This window comes from Phalaenopsis equestris, unplaced genomic scaffold, assembly GCF_001263595.1.
Source record: "Phalaenopsis equestris unplaced genomic scaffold, ASM126359v1 Scaffold000251, whole genome shotgun sequence".
Classification (NCBI taxonomy): Eukaryota; Viridiplantae; Streptophyta; class Magnoliopsida; order Asparagales; family Orchidaceae; genus Phalaenopsis; species Phalaenopsis equestris.
The window spans coordinates 39,194-47,827 of record NW_018164693.1 but is presented as its reverse complement, the minus strand read 5'-3'; positions in this window follow the sequence as shown (position 1 = coordinate 47,827).

Here is an 8,634-nt window from a genome sequence, read left to right as displayed (position 1 = left end):
GGATATTCGCCAAGGTGGAGATTTGTTATGGTATGGCTCATATACCATATAGGGACAGATGCTGGAACGAATCGGAGCGGAGCGGAGCGAAAGAATCTGTCCAAATTGGGAAGTTACGTTATATGGGTTGAGGCTATACGGTATAGGGGTAATTTGGGAATTATATATTGTACTGCAGGGCTTACTCTAGAATTATAAATAGACCTGTTTGTAATCCTAGGTCTTGGAGAGAGCTGAATCCCTGAATTCTGTAAATCTTCTTCTGATTATTGAAAAGGAAGTCGCCGCTCTGCTCCCGAGGATGTAGGCATCTTTGTCGAACCTCATTAAATCTCTGTATGTTCTTCTGGAATTGTGTCGTTCTTGTTTTTCTTTGCACTAATTTCTCAACAGGAATCAAATGATGAAGAAGATGAAGTGTCGGAAGAAAAACCGATGCCGATGTGAGTGGTCGTTGGTGGAGTTTGAACTTTATCGATGACAGTTACTGCCATTAAAGCTCCGATGGGAACAGAGAGGATCGAAAGTTAGAGGTGGGAAGGGGTTTATGTTGGTCGGGAAGCCAGCGGAGAAGGGTGGCTTCAAGATGGAGGGCGGGAGCAGAGGCGGAGGGAGCCGGATGGCTGAAGTAACGGCGTCATAATAGTAATCTTTATTCTTAATTTTAATCTATGGAATCCTTTATACCTAAATAACATTATTTAAGAGCATTTATATGTAAAAACCTCTTAATTCATTTATATTTAATTTTGTCCATACATAATAATTTATTTTTATTTAATTTAGTTGAATCCAAATTTATCCGGTAGACCGTACCCAATGAATAAAGCGTGCAAAAAAGAGATAGAAAGAGCGAGAGAAGAAAGATGAGAGGAGAACTTCCCCTGGCAGGGGAAATGGAGTGTTCCCGGGCTCGTTGACTAATTTTATCCCATAAAATATGAGGTTACAAAATGATGGGTCCCTTTTACATCATGAACCCTCCTATTTATAGAAGATGTGAGGAGTAAAAGATATGCAAAAATTACATATTTTGTTATGCTTTGAAGAGAGGAGTAGAAGAGATTTTTGTCTTTTTTATTCTGACCGTTGGATCATCTCGAGTTCAATGTAGGCTTTCAAGACCATGTTTCTTTGTCTTGATCCTGATAACATTCAATAAATAAGAAATTAAGTGGTTTATATGTGAATTTCTTGAAGATGATAGTTGTTTTAGCATTGTTATCCGGCTGGCCAAAGAAAAGAGTTGATCAGCCGACTGAAATGAGGTGGCCGAGAGAGAGAGTTTGGTCGGTCTACTGAAGTGAGGTGACTGACTACTGGATTGCCTCAAGATTTTTTTGCTATACCTATTAAGCTCCCTAATTTTTAGTTATACATATTAAGCTCCCTAATTTTTTTGTTTCTTGATAGTGACAATTACGATAAGAAAAAAAAAATTTATAAATCAAACAATCCTATAATATGTAATTTGTTAATGGTACTCCCTGCTAGGCGCTTTTCGTGCTCAGTTCTGGCATTTTCATCATCATTTATGGGTGTCTCAGAGTTGCTCACCTCGGAGTAGAGTCTTAGAGTTACTTGCCCTAGAGGGGAGTCTTGTAGTTGCTTGCCCCGGAGGGGAGTCTTGTAGTTGCTCGCTCTAGAGAGAAGTCTTAAGGTTGCTCGCCTCGGAGAGGAGTCTTAAAGTTGCTCGCTCCGAAAAAGAGTCTTAAAAGTCTTAAAGTCACTCGCCCCTGAGGAGATTCTTCTAGTTGCTCGCTCCGGAGGGGAGTCTTAAGGTTGCTCGCCCTAGAGGGAAGTATTGTAGTTGCTCACCCAGGAGGGGAGTCTTATAGTTATTCGTCTCCAAGAGGAGTCTTAAGGTTACTCACCCCGGAAGGGGGTCTTAGAGTTACTCGTCTCAGAGGGGAGTCTCGTAGTTGCTCGCCCCATAGAGAGACTTAGAGTTGCTCGTCTCAGAGAGGAGGCTTGTAGTTCTGCATTTGATCGGACGCTCTTAATTTCATTGTCGATCTTTTTGTTATTTCTTTGACTGATCGGACGCACTTGGTATCGTTTTCGATTGTTTTGCTATACTTTGTCATGTCTTTGACCAAACGGAGACTCATGACATCGTTGCCGGTTGTTTTGTTATGCCTTTGACCAATCAGGCGCTCTTGGCATCGTTGTCAATTGTTTCTCATGCTTCTGGCCGATTGAACGCTCTTGGCATTGTTGTCAGATTTTCTACCCGGGTTCGAGTTCTCCAGATACTGGAAGCAAATGAATTGAGATGTATGCGAGTAAGTATATAAGTGTGTAGAAATTGAGTGATATATGAAAATTATGTGAGAGTTGAGTCTTTTGTAAAACTTCCCTATTTAAAATGGTTAACCGTAGGTAGAGGCTTCGAGAGTAATCGGGCGGGCGGCAATTTGTTGAAATAGTAATTCTCTTTAAAGAATACTACAAAGATATTGACAATCTTAAATGATGGTCGTCAAAAAGTCATACATAAATGTTATGATAAAGTCTTAAATGAGGAATAACTTAAAAGACCCATATGATATTGTGAATTAGTGGTGGTTGGTTATAAACGATAAAAGATGAACTTGTCACTCCATAAATCCATACAAATTCTTAATTATAATGTATCCCACAATTTTAAACACAAAAGGATGAGAGAAGTGAAGAGAGAGAGGTTTTTGAAATATATTTTCCACACAAAGTGGATGATAACTTGATGGTCAATGGCCATAAACCTAACGAAAAATAAAGGAGACAACTTTATTGAATAAGTCGAATACCACTCTTCAATTGTGGTTAGAGCAATTAGAATTTGAGGTCCATTTAATAACTTCTATGGTCACTTTCTATGATAATATCTCATTCTTAATTATAATAATTCATCGGAATAGAAATATATATATATATTATATACACTTAGACCCGATCGATTGATCATAATAAAATCAATTATAAATGAAGTGCATTGTCATCTTTTGCCCCGTCTCCATTACCAAATCTTTGTTAGCTTCAAGTCCTATTGTTGTTGTCATAGGCTTAGTTAAATTCAATTAAGTAGTAGTTTTTTGAATTTCATGGTTTATGATATATATATATATATATATATATATATATATATATATATATATATATATATGGCATGTATGAAAAAATATGAAGATAAGAATTGAGGGTTGCACATGTATATAAGACTTTTTTATTTATTCCCGCCATGGTTTCAGGTTGGAGCAGAGTGGTTCGCCGAGTGGTCGGCCAGAGTGGTGGGGTGATTGAAGAAAGAGAGGAGACGGTGACGGAAAGAGCCGTGCAGCCGAGGTGGTGGCCCGGGGAGATAGATGCGAAGCGACAAATTTTGAGGATTTTAGAGGGATTGGTCTTCTATTTTAGGAGGGAGAATACCACTATGGCGTTGATTGAGATCGTCGAGACAATATTCCCAATTTATAAAGGCTAGACTCATATTATTACAAGTATGTTATCCTAAAACTTAAAGATAAATAACAATTATAAAACACATAAGTCAAGACATATAAACTGAAATAAAACTCTAGCTCTTGTGTCATTGACCCTTCTGTCAGGTGGAACGCCTTTTACTCGAAGATCCGTTTCACTACCTGCGGTTCCTTGATGAATTCATCCAGATTCATGACATCTTATTCTTCCAATGAAAATTTTGACGGAAAAGAAAAATATGGTTTAAGGTTTAGGGTTTGGGTTTGGGTTAGGGCCAGGACTTGGCAGATGACAGGAATTTTTTTTTTTTGTTGGAGTATTAGGTTATGTTGTATGGATTCTTGGTTAAGGTGTAGGAAGGACAAATTCCTAAAAAATTAGGGTTTCCCATACTTTGATACTATGACACTGTTCTTGAGCTCCTAGGTGTTTAGGAGTTGGTTTTTTTGCGGGAAAGTAGTTGCAAATGGGTATGAGAAGGAGGATAGGGGCAATCGACGATATTTAGAAGGTGATAGAATAAAAAATCTAATGTTGTACAGTAGATTCAACGCTTTCTGCGGTTATTCAGACAGAAAAAATTGGTCAAACAACGAAACGACAAATTATGGGCGGTGAGGAGGATCACTTTCTGAGCAAAATATCACCATTTATAAAAGGACGATGATACAATACTCTAGAGAGCATAAAACAGATAGAAAAATCTACAAACACAATAACAATAGCAAAAGTTATCCAAACAACAAAAACATATACATAAATAATCACCTAATAGAAATTATCCTAATTAGAACCAGAAAATAAGATAAAAGTCAGAAAGGAAGGAAAATTAGGCTGAAATAGGCAATAGGAAGGGATCCCAATTGTGGCCCAATGATCACGGGTGTTATGAAGATCCCTTTGGTGGGCGGGATCCCACGATCTTGCGGAATAACGTATGACATCAATAAGTTCTTATGCCGACTCATATTATGTTTGTTGTATCTTTTAATCAGCATATGGAAAATTTTATCATATGTGCCCCAAGTCTACATGACTCAACCAGATTATGACAATGCTTGATCTACACTTGCCCCATATTTGTAGCCAAATTTGATTTTTTTTAAACCAAATCGGCCCATAATTGTTTGGGATCATTCCCCATATTTATTTGTTGTTATATGCTGTCTTTCAGTTTTTTTTTCTTTTTCAATATTTTTGATTGGGGACTTTGCTAAAGGTTTTGAATTGAGATCGTCATTTCTCTTATTGTCACATTTTATGTTATATGTTACGAAGCATTTATGGTTATGAGTTAGAAGGCTTTGTAAAAGCAATGAAAACTTTTCAATTTAAATCAAGATAAAAGCTCCTTTTCAATTTTCCAAAACAAGGGAACTTTAAAACTTCATTTAGTTTTTTACCAAGTTGGATTATTGATACATTCATTTCTTTTGAGTCCCTCTATCATCTGGCATTCTTGTCATGGATTTTTTTTTTTGAACTTTTATTTATACACGGTCAATACTTTTTGACAGAGCAAGCTAATATTTTGTTGTTTGCTTTGGCAATATATTGAATATTGTATCATTTACCAAGTAATTTATAATATTTGAAGCAAGTTACCATTGGGCATGTCATCTATGATGTCATCCCTCTCCTCCAAAGGGGAAATCTGGGGTTTGAATACTGAAAAAAAAATGACGCGAGCTTCTATTTGGAGGAAAGCTTGTTGCTGTAACTTTTTCTCTATTTTAGTGAATCACAACAAGTTATAGGTATTATGAATTATGATTTAGCCATGGTGCCTTTATCACTATCAAAATCAAGCACAGAAGTTTGTGTATTACATTTGGATGTGTTGCTAAATTCTTGTTTTAGCTTTCACAAATTGATTCTGTTAATATTATATTAATGGTGAATTGGTTCTTGATTGCCAGAGTGAAGATTGGGCCTGGCAATACTGACGGATTTCTATTAGCGGCAGAAGTCAGGAATGATTGCTTTTATTATTAGTAGCGGTATCACTTTCATAACTAGATGTTGTTATTTTCTTATTTATTTCCTTCGACATTTAACTGGCTTATTTATTTGATATCTCTTCTAATTCTTACTCCTTGAACTACAGGTGACGAATGCTTCATCTGTTCCTGTTTCGACAATTTCTTTGGTTATTCCAAAAACATCGTCAGAGCAAGTTTTTTCGGCAGTAGGAAGAGGAGCGAGAATGTTGGAAGTGTGGATTTATGATATACTGAGCGAGAAGCTCGTTTTGCTCACTATAATGCACACAAATAAGTGGTATTTTATAGTAGTCAGGAGCCTGCCTCTTATTTTTTTTGTAATTCCTATATTGATAGATTCTGTTTTGAAAAACTACGACAATAAAGCGAAAAATCGGATCGAGAAAAATCGTAAAACATAAAACACAATGGAACACGGATTTATGTGTTTCGGCAAATTGCCTACGTCCACGGGACTGCAGAGGATTTTATTACTCGAGAATTACACCCGTCGATCGCCTCGACGATTACAAGTAAGAACAAAATCTTCTTCTCTCTCTACCCAAGAGCCACCATCAAGAAGAAGAAACACCAGAGAGAAACCAAATCCCGAGAGAGATTACAAGGGAAGCTAGTATGTTTATTTACTAATTTCATCATGTCATTAAGCACATTAAGGAATTAATCAAATAATTAATGAAACCATTAATTATTACTCTTTTTTCTTATGCAACAAATCATAGAATGAATTAAGAGCAATTAATTTTGAGTATCAAATCCAATTTGCTGTCAAACATGATAAAATATCAATTTGAACGGTGGACCGGTTTCAATATTCGCAACAATATTCCTGTTATTCTTATAGGTAACAGGTTTGGCATGGGCATCTGATGGTACTTGCTTGTACAGTTGCAGTCAATTATGAAGTTCTTTGAAATTTTTAGTTTAGATTTGTTGTTATTTTTTAGTTTAAAAAATATCCGACTGTTTTGTCTTTATACATTTCATCTAATGTTTATTTTCTATTTTATATACTGATATCGGAGATAACCCAAACCACAATAGAAAATGAAAAAATTATTGTTGAAATTCAAAATGTTACAATAAAAACTCATCAAAATAGAAAATTAATGACTTTGAAATTGAGACCCCCTAGGGTGAGGACGAGGGTGGTGGATGATGCTTATATGGACAATGGGTGGAAGGGCCAATTTGGGGTGGCAGTAGTAACTGGTTGTACTGGAGGGAGCTACGACAAAAGATGGAGGGGAGACGTGGTGCTACTGCAACAGTAGGGATTACAACATAATGCACTAAGCCAGCAAGTTGGGGGCGTGGAGGGGTTGGCTATTGGAAGGAGGGCGGGACACAAGAAGTGTTGCAGTGCTTGAAAAGTGGAAGAATGGCATGAAATGGGCAGAGCATATGGAGACAGACTGTTTGTGGATGGCTTTAGGTGGCCTATAAGGGAGAACAATGGCAGTTTTAATGTATATAGTTAGCGGGAGATGTTGGGGGACAAGCAGGGTCACAGGATGGGGAGGGAACGATGTAGCGGTAAGCAGGGAGGAAAGGGATGCTAGAATGTGTGACTGGGAGTAGATAGGGGTGGGAATCGCTGACCAGAGGATTGTCGGAGCAGTGAAAAAAGTAATGAGGGATGATACACACCATTCTCAAACGAGTTACAGCCCGAGCACCTAAAAGTTTGAATTATGAAAGCTGAACCAACTGATGTTGTGGTATATAAATAATAATAGAAGAACGATTGAGGATGAAGCGATAAATAGAACAAGAAAATTCACAAAAAAAAATAGTAACACAGCGGAATACACAAATGTGTGTGGTTTGGCAAATTGCCTAAGTCAATGGAGTTGCAGATAATTTTACTACTTGAGGAATCAGTCGATCACCTTGACTTACAAGAGGAATCTCTTACTTCGTTGCTCTCTCTTCTTCTCTCTCTACAACGAGATATACCAAAGAAAATAAACTTATAATAGAAATAAACACAATTTTTCTTCTGCCACAAGCCACCAAGAAGAAGCCAAGGGAGAACAATATTCTTTTTCTTTTTTCTTCTTCCTTCTGCCGTAAAGAACTACCACTTGCAATTCTCTTCCTCTATCCCGAGGAAGCAAAACTACCAAAGAAGAACACAAAAGAGGCTGTACAAAATCAGAAGTAAAGTCGTGTGATACCTTTCTTCCTCTTCTGTTTGCAACTTAAGGGAGCCGGGCGGCGTCGATTCGTGAAACGGTAGAAGAGGCGGGAACAATTCGCAAAAAGCAGGGTCGCCACCTTTCGCGATCGGGAACAGGGAGCGGGAATGGAAGACAGGAGCAGGATTTCCCTTTTTTTTTGTTTAATCGAGATCCAACTAACAAATCTCCTACTTGGAGACTGATACTCAAGCTACAACGACTTCTTCCTCAAACTGATATCCTCCACTGGCGGCATCGCTTTTTTTTTCAAACATGAATCCTCCACCTCCGCAACTCAAAGCGTCTTTCTTCACATCAGAAGACCAACTGAAGTTGTGCACAACTTCAGTTTCTCAATAGTAACAGCCTTAGTCAACATATCAGCAGGGTCTACATAGCCTTGCACCTCTATGTTATTTCCTGGGTTACTCTTCTTACAACTCTCACTGCATGGGCAATATTGTGTCTCTGATGAAAGTCTTTTCTAACAAGTCTAGCCTTGTACTTCTTACTACCATCATGCTCAGTCTTCACCCGGTACACTCACTTGTTGTGTAATACTTTCTTCTCTAGTGGAAGTTCTGTCAGCTCCTACTTGCTCGAATTTTTATCTTGCAAGATTTCTTTATAGTTCTGTGGTTCTCTACCATCTGCCTGTGGAACAATAAGAATGGGTGCTACGGACCCACTCTCCTATTTAATTGTTAAATTGAAAAATAGCTTTATATAATATTTAGAAAATTTACAAACATAAATCTCCCACTCGCAAAATGACCAACTAAAACATATAATTTTACTTGGAATGTTTTTTGTAAAATATACCATTTTATTATTGTACCTATCTTTGGCTGATATTTGTTAGCTGTAAACAAGCTTGATTCTTTTTGCCTTTTTAACGATCAATTGACGTCTGATTTAAATAACTCTGCTGCTAAAAATATTTTAAAATTATGGTAATTTAATATTTGGAAGTAAATCTGCATGCA